At 39.9% G+C, this 12,362-nt stretch overlaps 1 long non-coding RNA gene across 1 annotated transcript; it reads right to left on the bottom strand.

The window, feature by feature from the left end:
* Nucleotides 1-367: 367 nt before the first annotated feature.
* Nucleotides 368-12,068, bottom strand: LOC308622571. The gene is made up of 3 exons (XR_014016654.1): nucleotides 11,733-12,068; nucleotides 5,921-5,977; nucleotides 368-502 (listed from the first exon to the last, which is right to left on the bottom strand). It is a non-coding gene; the product is annotated as an uncharacterized lncRNA (long non-coding RNA).
* Between the last annotated feature and the right edge of the window lie 294 nt (nucleotides 12,069-12,362).

The raw sequence follows: 12,362 nt of genomic DNA, 5'->3' as shown, positions 1-12,362 counted from the left end.
TTCACAGTTTCATTTGTTTCTCACCAAAAATCTTACATACTAGATACCATTTTTATTATAGGCCCCTTTCACCATGCTACATTCTTTGTCATGTATCTAAGACAAGGTTTGATAACTCTAGAATTCAAAGACAATTTGCCACAAACAGAGTAGTTGTTGATCCCTTAAGCCATGAAATGCCTGCATAAGAAGTAAATAGATCCATCATAATGAGAAAAATCCTGATACCCTAACCACTTCCCAACCTACCCTTGGCTGGACTTTGAAATTGTTTCTATTCCACATCGCTTGTTTTTTTTTTTTTTTTTTGGTTGCTTTACGCTGACTTAATGAGCCAAATTCTTTGAGCCAACGACTACCTTCCCTACCAGCCCCATAAACAAAATAGACCGTATTTGTTATGGGAAAAAGCAGTCCAAAGACATGGTAATGAGTACTTACTGTGGGATTTTCATCTCCTGCAGAAATTTATGGCCCCATTCACCACAGCATCATATGCCTCCTAGAAAAAGAAGCAATGGGTAGTTTATTCCTGTCTAGAAATTGATGTGTAGCCAGGGGTAACACGTGCACATTCACATCTGCCTAAAGCAGGGTGTAAAATGTGCCCATGCATCAAAGATCCTCTAGAATTTTTAAATCACAGAAAGTCAGAACTAGCTGCAGGAGGCAGGCTTTTGCAGCCAGGCTGCACTTTGCTGAAATATGTGCCTTGACCTGTCACTCTTCCATCTCCCAGACTGGATGTTCTCTATAGGTCCTTTTGACCCTAATGTAAGATCTGTGGAGTTGAGCTGAGTTGGTTTAAGAAACCTTCCTAAGCTGTGCTAGCCGTGTGTTGGATCCTTGATGTCATCTAGTATTTTTCATGGGTGCTTTGGATTAGAAGACACAGTACATCATGGAAGGATATTACAGCATAGTTATGACTAGTAAAGAGTCATCAAAAGTTGGAAAAATTTTGAATGAAAAAGAAAACAAGTTACGCAACAACATGTTTGGCAAAGACCACTAATGGTGTCCCAATTTCCATTCTCCCCTATTTCCTTTATATTAGAACTCCTGGTTTTATGCTGAGCACACTGCCATCTGAAGCAAAGATATTCCTCAATAGCTCACCAGTAGATATGGTCATATATCTCAGTTCTGGCCAATGAGATATAAGTATCGATATAACTATTATGTGCAACATCTGAAAAACGTCTTGCTGGCTGGAATGCAGACAAGATGACTGGAGCACAAGTAGCCATCCTGAACCATGAAGTGGAACTTTTATGCTGAGGATGGTGGAACCACAGATAAAGGGACCTTAATCCTTAAACCATGAGTGCTATCTATACCAGCCTTGAACTATCTCCAAACTTCATTTATGTGATAGAGAAATAAACTGCTACCTTGTTTATGTTACTACCATTTTGGATTTTCTGCCACTTACAGCAGAAATAATCTTGCTGAAAAAGCAGAAATATGTGTATCCCATTTTAATAAACGTATGTAGGTGTGTATGCATGTATGTGTGGATGTGTGTGTGTGTGTGTGTGTGTTGTATCCAGCCACCCAGCATCCATTCTCCCCTTTTAATATCATTCTGATTTCCCTTTAGTGAACTGTCCCTCTCTTGCTGTGTGATGCCATGGTGGATGGTCAAGACTAGATGCCTAGCCTCCCTATAAATGACCCAAGGGGGTCCCCAGGGGCTCTGTTTAGTAAGGCTTCTTCTCACTGCCCTGTTTCAGTGGGAGGCAAGGTAGAGATTCTTTTTTTTTTTGCTGTACACGGGCCTCTCACTGTTGTGGCCTCTCCCGTTGCGGAGCACAGGCTCCGGATGCGCAGGCTCAGCGGCCATGGCTCACGGGCCCAGCCGCTCCGCGGCATGTGGGATCTTCCCAGACTGGGGCACGAGCCCATGTCCCCTGCATCGGCAGGCGGATTCTCAACCACTGCGCCACCAGGTAAGCCCAAGGTAGAGATTCTTGAAGCTCTATCCTAAACACTCTCCACTCTGTTCCCCCACAAAGGAGTTTAATCTCCACATCTGCTCTGCTACATCTACAAACAGGTGATTCACAAAATACATCTCCAGCCTGAACCTGTCCTTTGAATTCTGTATGCATGTATCAGTCAGGACTCTGGCAGAAATGAATAATACCCTCAGATTGGTGCAACTTGAGTGGGTGGACAGAATATAGGGAAATTATCAGAGGTAGCACAGTATTCTGAAAGAAGCAAGGGCACAGCCAGACCCTGGAGAGAGAGGGCTTGGTGGAGAAGGCTGTCTGACAGAGCTGTGATCTTTGGTTCAGGGTTGCAGCCAGCCCACAGCAACTCTGCAGGGAAGAAGCCAGTAAAATAAAGACCCACTTCACTCCTTTTCCTCCTCTGATCTCCTGCCATTGCTCTCCATTGAACCGACCCAATCTGAAGCCAAAAGCAAAGGGAGTTGGTTGCTGCACGTCAGCCTCCCAGGACTGCAGGCAGGGTAGAGAGGAGGTTGGAAATGCAGATAGAAAAGCTGCAGCACAACCTATGTATCCAGTTGCCTACTTCACATCTTTTCATGTACCAAGGCACCTCAAATTCAGCATGTACCAAACCAAACCATTCATCTAACCCCTCCCAAAATTTAGCCAGCCTGGTCCTCTTTCATGTTTCTAATCTTAGGAAATTAGCATTAGCTAATAAATACATTAGCAATGTATTTATGGAAGCCAGAAACATGGAGATCATTCCTGGTCCCTTTCTTTCCCTCTCCACCCATAGTCAGTCTATCAAGTCCAATCAGTTTTTTCTTTTCTTTTCTTTTCTTTTGCGCACTTTGCACGATCTTAGTTCCCCAACCAGGGATCGAACCCAGGCCCCCGCAGTGAAAGCACCAAGTCCTAACCACTGGACCACCAGGGAATTTCCCACAACTAGTTTTATACAACTTAAATTCAGCAAAAGAAAACAAAACAAAACCCACTCTCTCCTGGTACTTTGATTTTTGAGGGGAGATGGGCAAGCAAGGAAGGCAGGCCAGGCCAGGACCTCTAGATCTCTGTTCATATAAGCCCTGTTCTTCAGCTTCTCTTCAATCTCAGGAGACACCTATATTCTTATGGCAGAGTCTCTTTTTGCTTAATCTATCGAGAGTTGGTTTCTGCTACTTGAACAAGAGCCTTAAGGAATAAAGCAAAATGTTTAATTCAGAAACTAAGTGAAAAAGTACTTGCTCCTCAGACATGTCACCATTCTTCAGAACTCACAAGGTGTCTGAAACTATTCTCTATTTCTAAATATATTCTCCAAAGGGAAGCAATAAAAGAGAATTTTGTTAATTAAAATATGTAAAGTACAGCTATGTATAATTCAATCATAGCACGGGTTCATATGTGAACAATAGGCATCTCTTGGAGGAGGGATTAGTGGTGATTTGTATTTTCCTCTCTGGATCTTTGATCCCCGTGTTTTTTATTCTGAGTACCTATTATTTTTGTAATTGGGTTTTACAAAGCAAGTAAGTGTTACCTTAAAAATAAACTAAATAAATTATAGTGTATTGATGCTGGAAAAAAATAGTAAGAAAGCTTGATACTGCATACCAAGGCAAAAAGCAAGAAACAGCTATTATAGAACTGTATTAAAAAACAAAACTAGGGGCTGGGTCTGAGGCAAAAGACAAGAGAAGCATTCCTTTAATGACAGAGAGCTATCAGCAAAAGTGACTTTTTCACCAGGTTTCTAACTACTCAAGAAAATGGTTATATTTCTTCTACGTATTTAAGAGTTGTTTCTGAGATTATCAACAAGTAAGAAAAAAAGTGTTTTCTTTTTCCAAATTAGGCTGTGGAAATTCATTTTTAACCAGCCTAAAAGAGGTTAATCACACTTGGGACGCTTCCTTAGAGCATAAGATGGCAACATCCCCGGGTTGAGCCTCCAGACGGAACTCATGGGTTACTCCTACAGCTGAGGAGACAAGCTATCAAATGCAGACAGTGATCCATGGCAAAATCTCAGTAGAAGACTTCTCTGCAGTGAGCTAATCGAGTAATAACAACACTGTAGTAACAGTTACACAGCAACAGCCATGCAACCTTGTAGAAACTACCTATTAAACCTCAGGGCATTACATGTAGTTCATGTTTCCTTACCCAAATGAGCAGTTTCACTAACGGGTCTTAATTGATAAGGTAGAACATTTGCCTCATACAAGGATGAAATCTGTGAAAAAAAATTAAATATGTGTGTGCATGCACATGTGTGTGTGTGTGTGTACATACATATATTACTATAGAATTTGGCACTTTTATCATCCACACTAAAATGTATAGGCAGAGAGCCAGAAACCTCAGAGTATGCTTTCTTTTGGCCCAAATAAATAATAATAATGTATAATTTAAAAGAGTTCATTATACTGGATTATAATTAGTAATATCTAAGCATGAGATTATGATGTTGCATATTTCATGCACTGTTCAATCAACTAATTATAGTTTTGGTTATGTTTTCTGCAACAATACAAGAAAAATATCACATGTACTAGTGGATTATACCAACAGGCATAACAATGTTAAGAAGCAATGAATGCTTGAGTGTGAATCCATAAAGAAAATTTATATATGCTGTAGCCTAAGAAAATTTTAGAAAATATTGCATCAATATGTATTTGAATGGACTCATAATAATAGGCAAACAAATACTAGCAAAGAACCAAACATTCCCCTTACTTGATAAAACAAACAATGCAATGTCAATTAGCAAAAAACTTTGCAAGAGAGAGACAGAGAATCAGGAGAGAAAGAGTAAGAGAGAACAGAGAGAGCCTGAAAGATAAAATACCAGGTATCAGTTCCCGGAACAAAATGATCTTTAAAATGTTCTCTTTTCCACATAAGCCATGGTACCCAAGTGGAGAAGAGCAGGGGAAGCGTGAGAGAAGAGAGAAAGGAGAAAAGAAGAGAAGGCAGGCGGCATGAAGACAGCAGGGGCACAGGTGGGAGGGGCGTGATGAGGAGCAGCGGAAAGAACACAGGGTCCACATCTGCTGACAGTGAGGCAATGTTAGCTGTCACGGAGATAGAGGGGATATGAACACAGGTGTCGGAGAGCCAAACCTCTAGCCCACCTTATAACTCTGGAGGGTTCTATAGCCCAGGAAAATTATGATTTTGACTCATAAAGAAAAAGTTAAAATGTGACCCAAAGAAATGAGTTGTTTTCATTTTATTGTATCATGAGGTGACACTATCTTTGGGAACATTCTGCCAGACATGCCCCATCACTTGTAGCATTTGTGTTCCATGCAGGGTCTGCTTTTAGTTACAATTTTAAGCTGTTTTACATATAAGCATACACAGGTTGCTATTGGTAGGATACAAAATATCCATTTTATAATCAGCCCTTGGAATATTCCAAGACAGATTAGTATATAAGGGAAGAAGACAAAGAAATTCCAAGGTCCAGTGCTGGGCAAACCCAGAGAGTGAAAGCGGATTTCTGATAGGTAATCTCAGACAAACTGACCAATCGGACACTGGCCCCTGTCCCTGGTAAACAAGCAGAGGATGCAGGACAGAAAGAAAGCCCCTGGGAGAGGAAGGTGTGTGGGATGTAGAGATGGGTGTCTTCTGCGGGCCCCTATTATATCTTCTCTGTCTATTTCATTTCCAAAGTCATGTTCATTCATTGTAATTTTTTTCCTAAAAATTAAAGGAGGATATGAATTTTAAAATCCTTCCTCTCTAATCTCTAACCAAAAGTCATCACAGTTAACAATTTGATGTTTATCTTGTAGATATTTTTCTGTGCATATATGATGCCTTACCTATGAATGTATATTTCATATATACTCACATTACAGACACCCACACAAAATTATTTAGACAATGAAAAACGAGGTATGCTTTTCTTACTGTTCTCCCCTTCCCTTTCCACTTACTTCTTCATGGTCTTCTCTCTGGATTAGGATGAGATTTGCCTCACTTTATGTTTTTTCCTGTTTTTTAAAAAATAGGATTTATTAAAAAAAATTGTGGTAAAATATATATAACATACAATCAGCCGTTTTAACCATTTTTAGGTGTGCAGTTCAGTCGTGTTCAGTACAGTCACATTGCTTTGTGCCTCACGCTTCTTAAGAGAGGACAGAGGAGGGGTCAAACATGTGGGCTTTGAAGTCAGACTGCCTGGGTTCCACTCCCAGCTCCCATGCCTATCAGCTATGTGGCCTTGGGCAAGTCATTTAATCTCTGGATCCAACAGTTTCTATGTTTGTAGAATGTAACAACACCATCTATCTCATAAGAGTATCTTGAAGATCAAAGGCATATTAAGATTTAAAGTGCTCAGAACAAAACTTAACATACAAGAACGTTTAACTACAGGCCAAATGATATTTCGTTATAAGGATATATCATAATTTATCCAACCAATTCCCTACAAATGGTCCATTAGTACGTTTTGGTAGGTAGCTGCTCGGAGGCAGCTGGAAAGGTGAGAGGGCACACATCAGCTGACCTCTGAGACTAGAGGGTGTTGTTGGCATTTAGCAGAGGAAGAATAGCTATGGCGAACACCACACTACAATAAGCAGGACAGTCCTGAACAATGACGAATTTGCACTCCCTTAAGGTCACTAGCAGAGAAACACTGCCATAACTCTTAACGCTGCATTCCCACTTCTTGTCATTTTTTTCCCACAGATTTACTTGCACACAAACAAAATGTTAAATGTAGAAGTTTATTCAATGTAGTTTTGTTTATAACAGTAACAGATAGGAAATAAACCAAATGTCCTTCTTCACATGGGACTAAATAATAACTTGCAGTACTTTCAAACGATGGAATGCTATGCAGCTGTTTACCAAGATTCAGAAACTTCCCCGTATGCTAATATGGAAAGATTTGCAAAATGGTATATTATGTGGAAAAAGAGTGATGTACATAGTATGCTAATATTTGGGGGTAGAAAAGAAGCCATATTTACATATAGTTTTATTCATGTACAAAATATAAGAGATTGATAAATATGGTTATGTGGGAAAGGGTTTGTAGGCAGAGGTAGGAATGGGGTGGATGGGACAGGGTGGTAATTAGACTTTTCAATGTTTGCCTTTTTCTGATTAAAAAAAAATTAGAGTCATGTGAACATTGTGCTTTTTTTTTTTTTAACTAAGGAATGAGGGGGTAGGCTTCCCTCAAGCTTTTGTGGAATCTGGGCCAAGAGCACAAATGAAGACCCACGGACTCTAAGTCTAAACATGTAGAAGTTACATGATGAGATCAGGCGTGTTCAGGGTGGTATGGCCATACACTATGTAGAAGCTATAAATCAAACTAACAAACTGTTAAATAAAACATATTCTCTTCTCCTACCTTGAAAAATAAACTTTCTTGATGATAAAAACAGATAAATAAATGTAAAGTTGACAGTTGGCAAAATGCCAAACACAAAAGAATTAAATTATTGTGTATAATGGATGGTTTGGTGATGTTTGGAAGAGTAATAAAATAACGATGTGCATAGTTTGCAATGTGTTTTGTATTTATTTCACACTATTTTTGGCCTTTATTTCAATAGAACCACTAATTATGTAGTTTGAATCAAGATTTTCACATATTTTCAGTTCTATTGATAGTATATTAGACAATCTTTCTTGAATAATTGAAGTTTTTTCCTTAATTAGTTTCAATTTGAGGAAACTGCCCTGCTGAGGCAGAAACAACTGGAATTGTCAATAACTTTTTAAAGCAATACTTAGATTGGAAACAAACTGTGGAATTTAAATATTATGTCCAAACATTATAATGGGGTCTTTATTGCAAAAATTATTTTTAAATATTTAAATTTTATCATATAAATCAATAGCACTCAATTGCCCTTTTCATCATCTCTCAAAGTTATATCTATTATCTATACAGTATTTCTTAAATTCTTCTCATTTCCAAATTTTCAATGCTGAGATATTACAAAGAAAACTAGAAATAGCACACCTCCTTCAGTGCCCTACTTCAAAGGACTCAAAAATCTCAGAACTTGCCCAGGTCTTCCTGAAGTATGAATACCATTGGTTTCTTTTAAATTGGGAGACTACATAAATCAAAATAAAATAAATTATGGAAATGCATCTGTAATATTTAAAATCTCGAGATTGATACTGTGGTTAAAAAAGGAACTCTGAAGTAAATTGATACAGGTGAGGATGTGGTCAAAATAATGCAGACAGCAATGAACTACTCTTCTTTCAAAGTATCTCAAATCATGACAGAGCTGAGGAAGTAATGGCAAACAATTTCACAGAACCACTAAAAGCACATAGGAAAACCCAAAACAGCCATCTAAGACAGATGGAGACAAATACATAGGGTTAGGCAATAAAACTTTCTCTAAAGAAAGTTACTAGGGGGAGAAAAATCCCAGGTCTCAGAAGAGAAGTCAATTAATACAATTATTTCAATAAACTTGAGATTCTTGCTAAAATATTTCTAGAACATCCATGTGACTGTGATCTTGACAGTATGGTCATCTATTTATAATATAGCAGCAAGGATCTGACACAAAATTATAATACCACAGGGGTACTTTATTAATATATACAGTTAGAATTTGATATTCTGATTACTCACTAACAGAATATATCTTACAGTTAACTGAATAAGGGGAAATGGTTATTAAAGAGCAAGAGGAAGAGAGAAAATTGAAGGAGTACATCAATACAGAAAGATGATTGGATGAGGTGAGCACTGAGTGGACTGATTTATCAAGGTGGACCTATGTTTATTCATAACTCCTATGTTCACCTCTTACAGCATGTGAACTACATTGTGTTGCAACGACTTTTATCTGATTTCTTTACCACTATAGTCTAATCTTAAGGAGAAATATGGTGACTACTGTGTTCTTCATTGTGTCTCCAATAATCACACAGGGTCTAACACACGGTAGGTACTGGTATCTGGATGGGTGGATGGGTGGATAGGTAGGTGGGTGGATGAATGGATGGACGGGTGGGTAGGGGAGTGGATTAGCTCATGCATCTCTGGTGTTAGGGAGCTGCACAGTCCTTGGCTACAATAAATAGGAAAGTTTCCTCATACCCATGGGAAGCTCAACTGCCAATGCCACAGTCACAAATATCTCTCAGACATCACTAACTTCTTTGCAACAGTTTGCTCAAATTTCTGGTGTTTAACTTTAAAAAATTCCAAGTATTGGAAGAGAAATCTTAGAAATTTAAACTTAAAAACTGATATAAAATACATCACATTCTCACAATTGGCAACACATTATCAATCTCGAGTTTTTAAGTATTACGGATGCTTTTCCATAATTTATTTTATTTTTATTTATATAGTCTCCCAATTTAAAAGAAACCAATGGTATTCATACTTCAGGAAGGGCTGGGCAAGTTCTGAGATTTTAAGGCCTTTCAGAGACAGCTCTGGTCAGGGTCAATGCAAAGCCATCTTTTTTTAGTTGAAATATTTTCTTATTTTAAAGCTTTATTGAGAAATAATTCACATACCGTGTGAATTACCCATTTAAAGTACACAATTCAATGGTTTTTAGTATTTTCACAGAATTGTGCAACCACCACAATGAATTTTAGAACATTTTCATCACCCCAAAAAGAAACCCTGCACTGATCAGCAGCCTCTTCTCATTTCTCATTTCTCCTTTCCCCAGCTTCTGGAAACCACTTATCTCCTTTCCGTTTCTGTAGATTCCCTGTTCTGGACATTTCATAAAAATGCAGTCAGAGAATGTGGTCTTTTGTGACTGGCTTCCTTCACTTTGCATAATGTTTTCAAGGTTCATCAATGTTGTAGGATGTATCCATACTTAATTCCTTTTTATTGCCAAATAATGTTCCATTGCTTGAGCATATCATATTATGTTTATCCATTCATCAACTGATTGACATCTGGGTTGGTTCCATTTTTTGAGGTATTATTAATAATGCTGCTGTCAACATTCATGTGCAAGTTTCTGTGTGGACATAAAGTTTCAGTTCTCTTGGGTATATAACGGAGTGGAATTTATGTGTCATTCGTTAACTCTACGCTTAACCTTTGAAGAACTGCCAGACTCTTTTCCAAAGCAACCGCACCATTTTACATCCCATCAGCAATGTATGAGGGTTCCAACTGCTCCTCATCCTCGTTCACCCCTGTTTTTATCTGTTTTGTTTTTTTTTTTGAACACAAAGCAGTCTTGTAAGGTAGGCAAATTCTGACTCCTGGACCCTCCTCTTCCCCTTTCTTCCCTCTCCTTCCTAACTAGGTCTCCTGCCAAGAACCCAGTGCCTCTCCCAGTGCCCTGTCTCTTTCCATTCCTATAAGCTGCTGTTGCCCAAACTCTAGAGCACTGATTCCTCCTCAGTTCCTCAGCCATTATGCTTTTCCCTTGAAGACTCTGAGGGGTGTCACATTCAAGAAGCAAAGGTTAACAAGCCAAAACATCATTTTACAATAACTCAAGTTCTTTCCTTGACCGAGAAAGGGGCTGGGGTACACACAGATGGGTGGCCCAGACCCCCTTTAAAGAAGGACTTGCTTCCAGCTGGGAGTTGGGGAAGGCACATGTGGTGCAGTCAGCTGCAGGGAGCTGCTTCTCCTGAGTTCTCTCCCTTTTCAAGGCAGCCCACACTCTGACTGAGCAAACTGGGGATGTAAAGGCACATTCATTCTGGTTCGGCACAGAACACTCTCTCCACAGCTCCTTGCCAACTGGCCAAGGCTCTGTTGAGCCTGCACTGCAGTTCAACTTTGTCCTCTTCCAGTCTCGTTTTTGTCTTCTTCCCTTCACAGGTGTTGATTCCTAATAAACACCCTACACTCCAAACTCCATCTCGGCATCTACTTCCAGAGAAGCCAAGCTATGAGAGCTGGTATCAGGAGTGGTCCAAGAAAGGAGGTAATAAGACAGGGTTTTGGAGCAGTTTGTCAGTCAATCACCTTGGGCTGGCAGCGAGGACACCAGTCACTGGTGGTAGGAGGAACACAGACAGCCCTGGAGCAAGGGGGCAGCCCAACTGTTAAAACTTTCACCTGTGGGAGCAGGTATTGGTAGAAGGGAATTAACTAGCTAGAATGATTTATCAGGCGTTTGAGATGTATGGAGAAAAGAGCAGCTGCATGGATAAGAGTACTGGAGCGATTGTTAAGTGCCAGTGATGCTCTACAGAAATATAATGAACATTGAAGGGCTGAGTAAGAGGCAACTGAAAGTCAGGCATGGAAGCCAGAGGGCTTCCTTAGGTGTATACAAAGAAGGTCTCATCTCCTCTAGGAGGGTGGAGAAAGCCAAGGGCCAAGTTCAGGAGGCTTCAATACCCAGTGAAGGCCCCTGAGATTTTGACTCTCAGACTTCTCTGAACTTGCTGAGCCTACAGACGTATAGAAGCCACTCATCTACACTACTAAGAGCTATTACCCCTCCATCTCCCCACCCCAGAAGACAAAGCAGAAGCCTCTGCCTCTTGAAGGCATCATGTGGCATGTCACGTAATTGTGCAATGGAGAAAGGGGAATTCCTAGACATTTAAAGGACTGCTGGAACAAGATCTGAGTAGACATTGATACACAGAGACTTGAAACATTACCACAGGCCCTTGATTACAGTGAAATGATATGGAGACTAGATAATAAATGAAATCCTAGCCAAGTCCTGGCTTAGTGGTCTGCTGTGTCAGTGAGCACACCCTGTGCTCTGTTCCCCTCTCACCAAATGTACAATTGGATTGACATACTTGGCAGTTGCTGTAACTCCCAGTCCTTGGTCTGTGGGGTAACAGCTGTCATGGGAAAAGCCATACGGAAGGCTCTGAACCCCTTCTCCCCTCAAGATAGTGATTCTGCAGCCTGGGAGAAAAAGCAGAGATTAGTGTCACTCTTAAGGATAAAAAGATGCAGGGGTGGTGGTCCCCCAAATACCTCCATCTAATTTGCTAATCCAGGCCCTGAAGAAACCAGATGGATCGTGGAAGATTACTGTAGATCAGGGGTCAACGAACTTTTTCCATAAAGGGCCAGATAATAAATATTTAGATTTTGCTGGCCATATAGTTTCTGTTTCAACTACTCCATTCTGCTGTTGTAGCATGAAAGCAACTATAGACAATTTGTAAATGTGGCTGGGTCCCAATAAAACACAGTAACGTATTTTTAAAATAAAATAAATTTTATATACAAAAATAGGCAGAGGGCTGGATTTGACTCTGAGGCTCGAGTTTGCTGACTCCTGCTACAGACCACAACAAGCACGCCCACACAGGAGCCTAAATTACAGCCACCAGGCAAGATGTGGCATCTTTGCTAGAGAAAGTAACATGGCCTCAGGAATATGGCATGTGGTCTTGACATGGTGAATGCATTTTTTT

The sequence above is a fragment of the Mesoplodon bidens genome (assembly GCF_964165515.1).
Source record: "Mesoplodon bidens genome assembly, chromosome: 9".
NCBI lineage: Eukaryota > Metazoa > Chordata > Mammalia > Artiodactyla > Ziphiidae > Mesoplodon > Mesoplodon bidens.
The sequence above is the reverse complement of the archived record's forward strand: the minus strand, read 5'-3'. Positions and strand labels throughout refer to the sequence as shown.